Below are 10,315 nucleotides of genomic sequence, written 5' to 3'. Positions count from 1 at the left end.
TTAATGCAGCATTTTTTCGCCCCACCATTGTCAAATAGGCACAAACATTACACCGTCATTCCCTTCCAATAAGGTGATTTGGAAAAAGTTTACATACCTCACTTTCCAACTCTTTCCCAGGGGCCAAGTCAACATTCTCAGAAAATAACTTCACCATCTCCTTAGTCATCATCTTCTGGGTCACAGCAAGACTGCACCGGCGATTTCCCCTAACAGGAAGGTGGTGACACTGGTGGTGCTGATGGCCCCTCACAAGGAGCAAACAGTTCCTTCAGTTTTGCTTGGACCCTCTCTTTAGGCTGGAAGTAGTGTGTCAATTGGTCTGTGTTAATCTTGAGAGTCCTCTTTCCCTTCTCTGACACCAAGTTTTGCCCTCCGGCTTCATAATTTTAAAGGGTCCCACCATATCCAAATCCAGTTTGCCACCTTTCCTCTCTTCTTGCCTTATATTTTTCTGCAAAACAAGGTCTCCCACCTGAAAACTATCCTCCTCTCCCCTTTTTGTTTCTCTCCTGTGGATATTTTCTTGGCTGCTTTTGGCATTTTTGGTCACTTCAGCATACACCACCTCCTGAGATTTTAGGCCCTCACAAACTTCACTGAAATGATCATACAGACGCTTTCTTCTGTAATCTGCCAAAATAGAAGGACACCGAGTAACTGAAACTGGATTAAAACATTTTCCCTCAAGTGCATTATAGCATTTTACCTGCATTCCTTTGGGATCTCCAATGGATACCTTGCCTCCCTGCCGAACATGAGGAAAAGGGGGCTTTATTTTGTAGTCACCTGCTTTCTTGTTCTGAGCCCGAACATAGTCAACTGCAGAAATTTGTCCCAGCTCTTTGAGTGGTCAGTCACCAGTTTATTGAGGGATCTGAAATTTGGTAGCATGAAAAAGAAAAATATACTCAATATGCAGTTTTGTGACGTAGTTACAACATTAAATATAAAGGGCAGTACTTAACCTCTGGCTTGTGCCATTTAATTTTTCCACAAGGCCATTTGTTTGGGGATGACATGCTGAGCAGAGGCTTCTTTTGATGCCCAGAGTTTCACACAGGTCATAGATGACCTTGAAAAGTTGATCACATTAGTCATCACAGCTGAAATTACATATTTGCTTTATTTATTAATGTTGTACCTTGTGGGAAAACTCTGAGCCCTGGTCTGTTAGCAGTCTTTTAGGTGCACCTAATTTGTAAAAGAGATCAAGAATACACCGGTGCCCTCATCTGCTGTTTTACTTTTTAGTGGGTAGGACTCTGTCCATTTGGTGAAATAATCAATCATGACACAAATGTATTGATTACCGCCATTTGTTAAGGTTAGTTTACCAACAAGATCCATTCCAGTGAGCTCAAAGGGCTCTGTGAATTATGAGGAAAAAAGACAAGTGTGTTATATTATGTTTGAAGTATTTGAATAGTATCAACTATTCTGTCTGCATTACTGTAACAACTATTGGAATGTATAATTTTTTCCCTTCCCATATGGAAAAGAAATAGAAAAAACTTGCATCAGATGTGGCCTACTTCATATAGTGAATCATATAAGGCTTACATGATTTACTCATGAAAGTGGCCACTTTCATATATTGTTTTAGGAAGTATCCAAAACATACAAGTTTCATTTATATAATTTTTCTAGGGATCTTATATCTTTTTTCACTCTTGTATGCTTTTCATACAAGTTTCACAAAAGACAGATACAAACTTTATAAGATTTATATACATCCTTTCCATATGGGATGATATTGCCCTGGTTATATTGGCATTGTGGACACTGAGCAACCTAGTGACAAATAGAGTAACATTAAATTCTTAAAAACAGTCTAAATTTCTCCTTGCTTTTCATAATAATCAGCACAATGACTTATAGCTGTAGATAATATGTGTTTGTCAAAACCAACAGAGTACAAACAAAGAAAAGCACAGTAAAACACACACCTTTGTTCATGCTCATCTTGAAGAACTGTACTCACACATTTTTGAATGTCCCCTTCCATGCCAGGGAAGTAATAGTGTGCCATGATAGTCTGAGTCTTCTTCCAGCCACAGTGTCCACCAAAGTGGCTGTAATGAAATATCCTTAAGCATTTCATTTGCCTCTTTGGCAGAGCAGACCACTTTCACCAAGTGCTCAGTTTTAGTTTTCTTTCCATCAAGATTAAACGTGTAAAAGCGGGAAAAAAAAACCAAAACAAATGAACACATGAAAGCAGAATAGTACACTCTGATAGTTTACATGAAATAATCAATTGTACTCATCATTTTTCCTGAAGGTCTCAACTCTTCTCTTAATTGTACATCTTTCTCTGCTTCTTGACCCTTCAGCAGTTGTGGAGTTTGAACTCCAGAAGCTCCCTCACAAGTTTGGGCTCCATTTCCCCCACCTACGCCTGTCCATGTATCTATTACACCTGATAACTTACCTTCTCCACTGTACCACAAACACACAGAGTCAGAAAGAAAAGAAAGCAAACCAACTGAAACACCCCAGTCACTCACTTTCTTAAATCCACTCACTTTCACAAGCGCTTCTCAATCACCACCCTGGCTATAATTGCTTTCTAACCACTGTAAATTCACTGTAACTACTTTCTCCTCATAAACCCCCAAAGGTTTGTTTTATTCACCAAGCTTATATAGACTGTGTATAACTACCAATTCTCTCCAGCTGTGCTTATCAATTACCTATACTGGCTACTGGTGTTCCTAGCAAACACTACACGATTCTCCAAGGTGAGTTACACAGATGGAATATACAAAGTCCCTACCCTGTTATTTCAGTTAAAATGTGCAGAGAAAAGACTTACCTGGATGATTGAGTATGCATCAAGACATTCTTTTATTAATATTTATTAATATTAATATTTTATTATTATATTATATTATTATAATATTTTTATTTTTAATGTAAATGAGAGCGGCACAAACAGGGGGGAGTTGACCTCTGATGACATCTAGAAATTTGTATTAATATCTTTAAAATGAATGCAGCACAAACGAAATTTTTTGCAGCACAAACATTTGATACCATTTTTATTTGATTGAAGAAGATTGGGGGGGGGGGGGGGGGGGGGGGCAACTTCACTCACATGTTAATCTGGTTGTATGTTCCCTCTAATTTTTCATGTGTCCCTGAGCGGTCCCTTGGACCTCTGTGAGCAGACGCAGACAGACAGCAGACGTGTGCACTGTGGTCACGCCAGCGTCGAATCCATCCAAGTTACATGGTTTATTAAAATAATCAAATTACAGCATTTACATTTAATTAACTGCTTTAGCCCACTTACAATGGAAATTTGAAAAAATCTTGTTCATGACCTGTGTAGGATGTTAACACTGTTGGAAGTAAAAATAACTTGAACTCCAATTTTGAAAGCACAACTTTCTTTCTTTCTTTTTTTTCTTTCTTTCTTTTTTTTATAAAGCTCTGACTTGTATTACGAGTCTGTGGTCTGGGAGAGAGTCCTGTAACTCTGTCTGTAAAATACAGTATATAATGACCAGTGCTGGGCAATTAATTATATAGTTACTTCTTCAAAAAAGTTACTGAGTTTTGTAAACAAGAAAGTTTTTTGCAGCTGTTTACCTAAAAATGCAGCCAAGGCGTTTTTTAAATAAACATTTCAAACTATTTACAGAACAATCAGCTGTTCTGCATCAAATTTGATGCCACAGAAATTATTTGTGACACTCCAAAAAATCATTTCTGTCCACTATGAGATAAAGGAGAACAACAGCCTGATACCTGCAGGCCTGGCAACAGGAGATGTATCACTCCTGTAACACCTGTAACATTCAGCAGTCGCCTCATTGTTCTGACACACACAACAAAACTATTGACTACACTACACACTAACTACACAACAAAACACACTAACTACGCAAGATTTGCGCTAAACGTCGCAAATCTCTCACATCTCAAAACACCGCCGTCACTCGTAAAACTTCCCCCTCCCTAAACAACTAAATGCTATGTTGCCATATCATTTTTTTAATTGGTCGACATGGTACATTTTTCGGTCAATAGGAAAGGGTGGTTTTGGTTTTCTTTTTGCTCACAGGCTTTCGAGCGTTTTCCTTATAAAACGCCGTTTCTTCCCGCAGTAAATATAAACAACGACAGTATTCAGGAAGAAAACCAAACATTACATATAATTTTATCATAACTCTGGTTTTACGTGGCCTATCAACACAATTTAAAAACTGGTATAAAGTCCACACTTTTTCCGTCACAAAAAGCCAGTGTATATAATGATGTGAAATATGTGATCGCTAGCGACTCAGCTATGTTAGCATAATATAAACAGCTGGAGGATGAACACTAACTTTTATCCACTCCATGGCTACTCTTCGCCTGTCTGTTAGTCTCCCTTCGGTGGTAACTAGGTTCTGCATTAAATCTTTGCTTTTTCCATGTGAGATTTTGGATTCCGTTTGATTTTTGTTTGTGCAATTAGTGATCAGCACAAATGATGATACCGCCTATGGGAAGCATGTATAATATAAATTGAAGGAAGAAGAATGCTTTGGTGTTATTCAAAAAAAACAAAACAGAAAAGAACATAACAGCTGTCTTGAACTAACGTTAGTGTAGAGACGTCCCTAATAGAGCTAATAGATGAGGGGCTGCTGGAGGTCACACATTAGCTGGACCAACCTGGAGAGTCACCAAAGCCAAGGAGGTCATACACAATGAACATAATCAACTTTTTGGGATAATTGAAAGTGGTTTTAAAATGGGAGCTGTTTCAGAGGCAGTCAGCAGCAGAATGATAAGCAGAATGAGTCCAGGTCCTGCTGGGATTCAGAAAAACCTCCGGATCTGAGTCCTGATGCAAGATCCAGACCCTGTGGAGGTCTTTCTGTTTGAGTGCAGCAGGGCCGGGTTTCTCTCTCCTCCCGCCTCCTGATGGTGTCTCTCTCCCAGCCTGAAGGGCGGGTGAAGGTCAGTCGGGGGTGGGAGGGTTGTTGAGTCGGCTTTTGTTCTGCTGCCTTCAGCCGTCCAATCAGCAGCGTGTGAGTACAACCGATTTGTGTATATTACCCACAATGCCTCCGTGTGTCTCACAGGCTCAAAGTGAAAGCAGAGAATGAGGAACAGACTCAGACTGGCGCTCTCTGAGCCTCTGTGTCTTCTTACAGATGTATAACCGACCCAGCAGCACCCAGACGTGTTTCTGCTGCAGTTTCCCATCAGTTTAAACGCAGTTTAAGCCTCTTCCTCCTGTAACCGTGACTCAGACAGCTTCCGTGACGGAGGGCTTTAAATAGCTCCCGGGTCCTTGGAGCTGTCGTGTTACTTCGGTAGCACATATACTAAAATTGGAACGATACAGAGAAGATTAGCATGGCCCCTGCGCAAGGATGACACGCAAATTCGTGAAGCGTTCCTCATTTTCCCTTTTAAAAACACGCACAAAATCTGTGTTTAATCATTCTTTAGCTGACTGACTGTAAAGTTAAATCAAGAAGGAAGTGCCTCTGACTCCGCCCCCTGGTGGTAGAGAGTCTAATTAGTGTGTGTTATCTGGCTTCATGGATCGATAAAGTTGGGTGTTATCTGCAGATCAGTGAAAATGTATTCTGTACCTTCTAATGATACTGCGTAAGGGAAGTTTGTGTAAGGCAAAAATTAAAAACATCACAGGAGGCGCCGCTGGAGGTCACACATTAGCTGGACCAACCTGGAGAGTCAGCACTTGCTCCTTTTGTTGGACTTTTTAAGCTCATAATGGATGTCATATTGACGAATGGAGGCCATTCTGAGAGTTCACGTGTTTGTCCTGCTACAGCCCTTAATGTGAGATTTTTCACATTAAGGGCTGTAGCAGGACAAACACGTGTTGGTGTTGGAGTCAGACACAATATTAAAATATGTCATTCTTTATGTTAAATTAGATACAAGTATATACATTCATTCTTCTGTATTTACTGTCATTAAAACACACAGTTGACCTGAGTTGTACTTCAACTTGGGCAGGACTTTCATTTTGAAGGAAATCCCCTCCATCACCACCACCACCCTACCTGTGGATGGACAGAGATCATGACCAGAGATACTGTGAGTGTTACCCAAACAGAGAAAATCTGATTTTCATACATTTAAAGATTTTCAAGACTCGCTGAATCCAAATATACGCAGAGATGAAGTTTGTTTCCTCTGCTGTCTGAGTCAAAATGAATGACATGAGTGTTGAGATGAATTCCTCAGCAGGCTGCAGTGGCCCTGAGGAGTAAAACTGGGGGGTGTTTTTCCACAACCATCTATGGATTACCTTATATTTTAATTACCTTTCAAAGTAAATTCCACAGAAGAAAATAAAGATAAAAAAAGAGAAGTGGCTCCTGTGTGCGCCAGACTCCATTCAATATTTATATAAATTACTGTGTCCTTGGTTTCCAACCAAGAAAGTGAGTTTTATAGCAACTCCAAAGTTGTGCTTGAATTATGCAGGGAGGTTTAATAAATTCAACAATGGATGTTGGTTACAGAGAATTTCTCCTCAGCAGAGCTGTGCAGCCCTCATGTAGCATCCCAACCGAAAAACTCAAATAAAAAAAACAAAAACATGAAGGTCAAGTATTCCCCACAGTGTGAGCCGATTTTCTCAGCAGGATGTGTACCTCTGCTTAGAATAATGTTTGAAGCCGTATTTCACAAATGTACAAGTTTGTCTTTTGTGAATTAAGCATGTTAATCTGCAATAATAAAGGTGTTTTTTCTGACCTACATTTCAAACTTAAAACCATCATTTTAACCGTTCAGTTCTCCAAACTTTAGTGAAGCTGGGCTAAAGCCGTTCACCATCACCTGTCCTCCTTAAGATGGGAGATTGTGGGAAGAAACCCGTTATAAGCCTGAAAGTCTGATCAATATTTTATTCTGGATTTGTAGGTTGACCCGACTGGTTTACTCCGTGGTGTCATGAGTCATCTTTGTGACCTTGTTAATGATTTGATCAAAGTAATTTATACTTTTAATGGACATCTGTGATGTGGCTGATTTCCTCCTTTCGCACTCCCACTATGCAGCTTGCAGTCAGACAGCGATGCCCTGAGATTGCTAAATATTACAATTTTTATACGGAGTCTGGTGAGGTCTGTCGTCTTAAATCAGAGACTCTTATATCTCAGTGTCGCCCTTGTGTGGCAGGTTGGTGGAGCTGCAGGTTTTGTTTTTGTCATTTAAACAAAAGCAGACTTCCTCCTTCAGTTTAACGCAGGAAAATAAAGACAGCAAAGCAGTTTTTAGTCCACACATACACTTAATGTTCAGAGGCAGCATTCAGTATAACAATAATTAAGAGAGGTTTTAAAATAGAGGCCAGATCAGGAGCTGTTTCAGAGGCAGTCAGCAGCAGAATGAGTCCAGGTCCTGCTGGGATTCAGAAAAACCTCCATATCTGAGTCCTGATGCAAGATCCAGACCCTGTGGAGGTCTTTCTGTTTGAGTGCAGCAGGGCCGGGTTTCTCTCTCCTCCCGCCTCCTGATGGTGTCTCTCTCCCAACCTGCAGGGCGGGTGAAGGTCAGTCGGGGGTGGGAGGAGGGTTGTTGAGTCGGCTTTTGTTCTGCTGCCGTCAGCCGTCCAATCAGCAGCGTGTGAGTACAACTGATCTGTGTATATTACCCACAATGCCTCCGTGTGTCTCACAGGCTCAAAGTGAAAGCAGAGAATGAGGAACAGACTCAGACTGGCGCTCTCTGAGCCTCTGTGTCTTCTTACAGATGTATAACCGACCCAGCAGCACCCAGACATGTTTCTGCTGCAGTTTCCCATCAGTTTAAACGCAGTTTAAGCCTCTTCCCACTGTAACCGTGACTCAGACAGCTTCCGTGACGGAGGGCTTTAAATAGCTCCCGGGTCCTTGGAGCTGTCGTGTTACTTCGGTAGCACATATACTAAAATTGGAACGATACAGAGAAGATTAGCATGGCCCCTGCGCAAGGATGACACGCAAATTCGTGAAGCGTTCCTCATTTTCCCTTTTAAAACACGCACAAAATCTGTGTTTAATCATTCTTTAGCTGACTGACTGTAGCTCCTGTGCGCGCCAGACTTCGTTCAATATTTAGCTAAATTACTTTGTCTTTGGTTTGTAATCAATAAAGCGAGTTTTATATCAACCCCAACGTTGTACATGAATTATGCAGGGGGGGGGGGGGGGGGTTAATAAATTCGGCGATGGTTGTTGGTGACAGAGAGTTTCTGCTCTGCAGAGCTTTGCAGCCCTCATGTAGCATCCCAGCCAAATGTCTGAAATAAAAAACACGAAGTTCAAATATTTCCCACAGTGTGAGCCGATTTCCTCAGGAGGTTGTGGAGCTAGAATAATATTTGAAGCCGTATTTTGCAAATGTACGAGTTTGTCTTTTGTGAATTAATACAGAGCATGTTCATTTGCTGTAATAAATGTGTTTTTTCTGACCTACATTTCAAAATTAAAAGCACAATTTTTAACTGCCCAGTTCTTCAAATGTTAGTGAAGCTGGGCTAAAGTCTTTCACAGTCACCGGTCCTCCTTCAGGCGGGGATTGTGGGAAGAAAACCGACGTCTACTGAGCTTGGAAAGAAAAGCGTCTGGACTTCTTTAAGTTGCTTGAAGACGTTTCACCTCTCACCCGAGAAGCTTCTTCAGTTCTAGGGTCAGATGGTGGAGAGTCCAGAAGAAAACCGACATAAACCTGAAAATCTCACAAATATTCTACGCCGGTTTGTAACCTGGTCCAACTAGTTTAGTGCAGGCTGTCATGAGTCATCTTTGTGACGTTGTTAATGCTTTGATCTGAAGTAACTGATAATTTTAATGAGATTGGTGATGCGGCTGATTTCCTCCTCTTGCAGTCACACTCCTCAGCTTCGCGTCCACACAGCGACGCCCTGAGGCAGCCACTGGAACTGCGGCTGGTGTTTTAAGAGATAAGAGATAACGCTTTATTGTCGTTGCAGTCATACCTAGTGCAATAGTACAATGAAATTGCAAAACTGTCCCACGTTGGCAATACGTACAACACAACACAAACAAGAGAACACAACACAGTAACTTAATAAATAAAAAGAATGAGTGTATATTTTTATTGCACATTATTAGTATTATTTTTATTGTCCATAAAGGCAGATATTCAGGTCAGCTTGGACCTGATTGGCTGCTGTCAGCTGTTAGCATTGATTAGGGCTATTGCGCTGTTGTACAAGCTGTCCTGGAGTCTGTTTGTCCGCGACCTCCGCAGCCTGAAGGAGCTGATCCGCGTTTTTGCCCACAATAAGCTGAGATTCTGAAATATACTATGTGCCGAATTTCCCACCAAGTGGTAATGAGTAATGTTCTGCCGTCAGCCGTCCAATCAGCAGCGTGTGAGTACAACCGATTTGTGTATATTACCCACAATGCCTCAGTGTGTCTCACAGCCTCAAAGTGAAAGCAGAGAATGAGGAACAGACTCAGACTGGCGCTCTCTGAGCCTCTGTGTCTTCTTACAGATGTATAACCGACCCAGCAGCACCGAGACGTGTTTCTGCTGCAGTTTCCCATCAGTTTAAACGCAGTTTAAGCCTCTTCCCACTGTAACCGTGACTCAGACAGCTTCCGTGACGGAGGGCTTTAAATAGCTCCCGGGTCCTTGGAGCTGTCGTGTTACTTCGGTAGCACATATACTAAAATTGGAACGATACAGAGAAGATTAGCATGGCCCCTGCGCAAGGATGACACGCAAATTCGTGAAGCGTTCCTCATTTTCTCTTTTAAAAACACGCACAAAATCTGTGTTTAATCATTCTTTAGCTGACTAATTCTTTAGAATTAAATCATGCAGGAAGTGCCTCTGACTCCGCCCCCTGGTGGTACACAAGCAGGCGATGGCAGCGGTGCCGAAACATTCAAATTTTAAGATTTAGGATTTTTGTCCACATGCTAAGTTCTGCTTCTCCTGCACGACTTTTACTGAGATCACAGCAGGATTGTAACATGAGATCAGTGTGAAGTTTAAAGCCGCACATTATGCTGTAAACGTTCCTGATCAGAGGCTGGTTCGGTGCTCAGAAACGTGTTTAACAGCAGTTAAGTAATATTTTTATATTATTAAAATATTTATAAAATTAATGAGTGCGTGTTAAAAGAGAGAGAGGGGACACTTAAACGCTCTGAATTGAAATGTAAACTTTGATCAGAGTTAATGAAGTTTTTATATCCTGTTGGTCTCTGAAGATAGGGTTAGTGTGGATAATGCTTCAGTCCTGTGCCAGGACCAGAAGTACACAAATACTTAGATACTCAGAAGTACAGAACAGCCTCAGGGCGAAGCTGAA

At 41.2% G+C, this 10,315-nt stretch overlaps 1 long non-coding RNA gene and 3 other non-coding genes across 4 annotated transcripts; 3 read left to right on the top strand and 1 right to left on the bottom strand.

Annotated features, from left to right (window-relative positions):
* LOC113027390 (uncharacterized) lies at nt 1-1,080 on the bottom strand. Its single transcript, XR_003273040.1, has 3 exons — nt 969-1,080; nt 710-877; nt 1-633 (listed from the first exon to the last, which is right to left on the bottom strand). It is a non-coding gene; the product is annotated as an uncharacterized LOC113027390 (long non-coding RNA).
* A 4,224-nt stretch (nt 1,081-5,304) lies between these two features.
* On the top strand, nt 5,305-5,410 carry LOC113027514 (U6 spliceosomal RNA). The gene has a single exon (XR_003273075.1). It is a non-coding gene; the product is annotated as a U6 spliceosomal RNA (small nuclear RNA).
* Nucleotides 5,411-7,888: 2,478 nt separating this feature from the next.
* Nucleotides 7,889-7,994, top strand: LOC113027512 (U6 spliceosomal RNA). Its single transcript, XR_003273074.1, has one exon. It is a non-coding gene; the product is annotated as a U6 spliceosomal RNA (small nuclear RNA).
* A 1,647-nt stretch (nt 7,995-9,641) lies between these two features.
* On the top strand, nt 9,642-9,747 carry LOC113027511 (U6 spliceosomal RNA). Its single transcript, XR_003273073.1, has one exon. It is a non-coding gene; the product is annotated as a U6 spliceosomal RNA (small nuclear RNA).
* The last annotated feature ends 568 nt before the right edge of the window (nt 9,748-10,315 follow it).

Source organism: Astatotilapia calliptera, chromosome 7 (genome assembly GCF_900246225.1).
Source record: "Astatotilapia calliptera chromosome 7, fAstCal1.2, whole genome shotgun sequence".
Classification (NCBI taxonomy): domain Eukaryota; kingdom Metazoa; phylum Chordata; class Actinopteri; order Cichliformes; family Cichlidae; genus Astatotilapia; species Astatotilapia calliptera.
The sequence above is the reverse complement of the archived record's forward strand: the minus strand, read 5'-3'. Positions and strand labels throughout refer to the sequence as shown.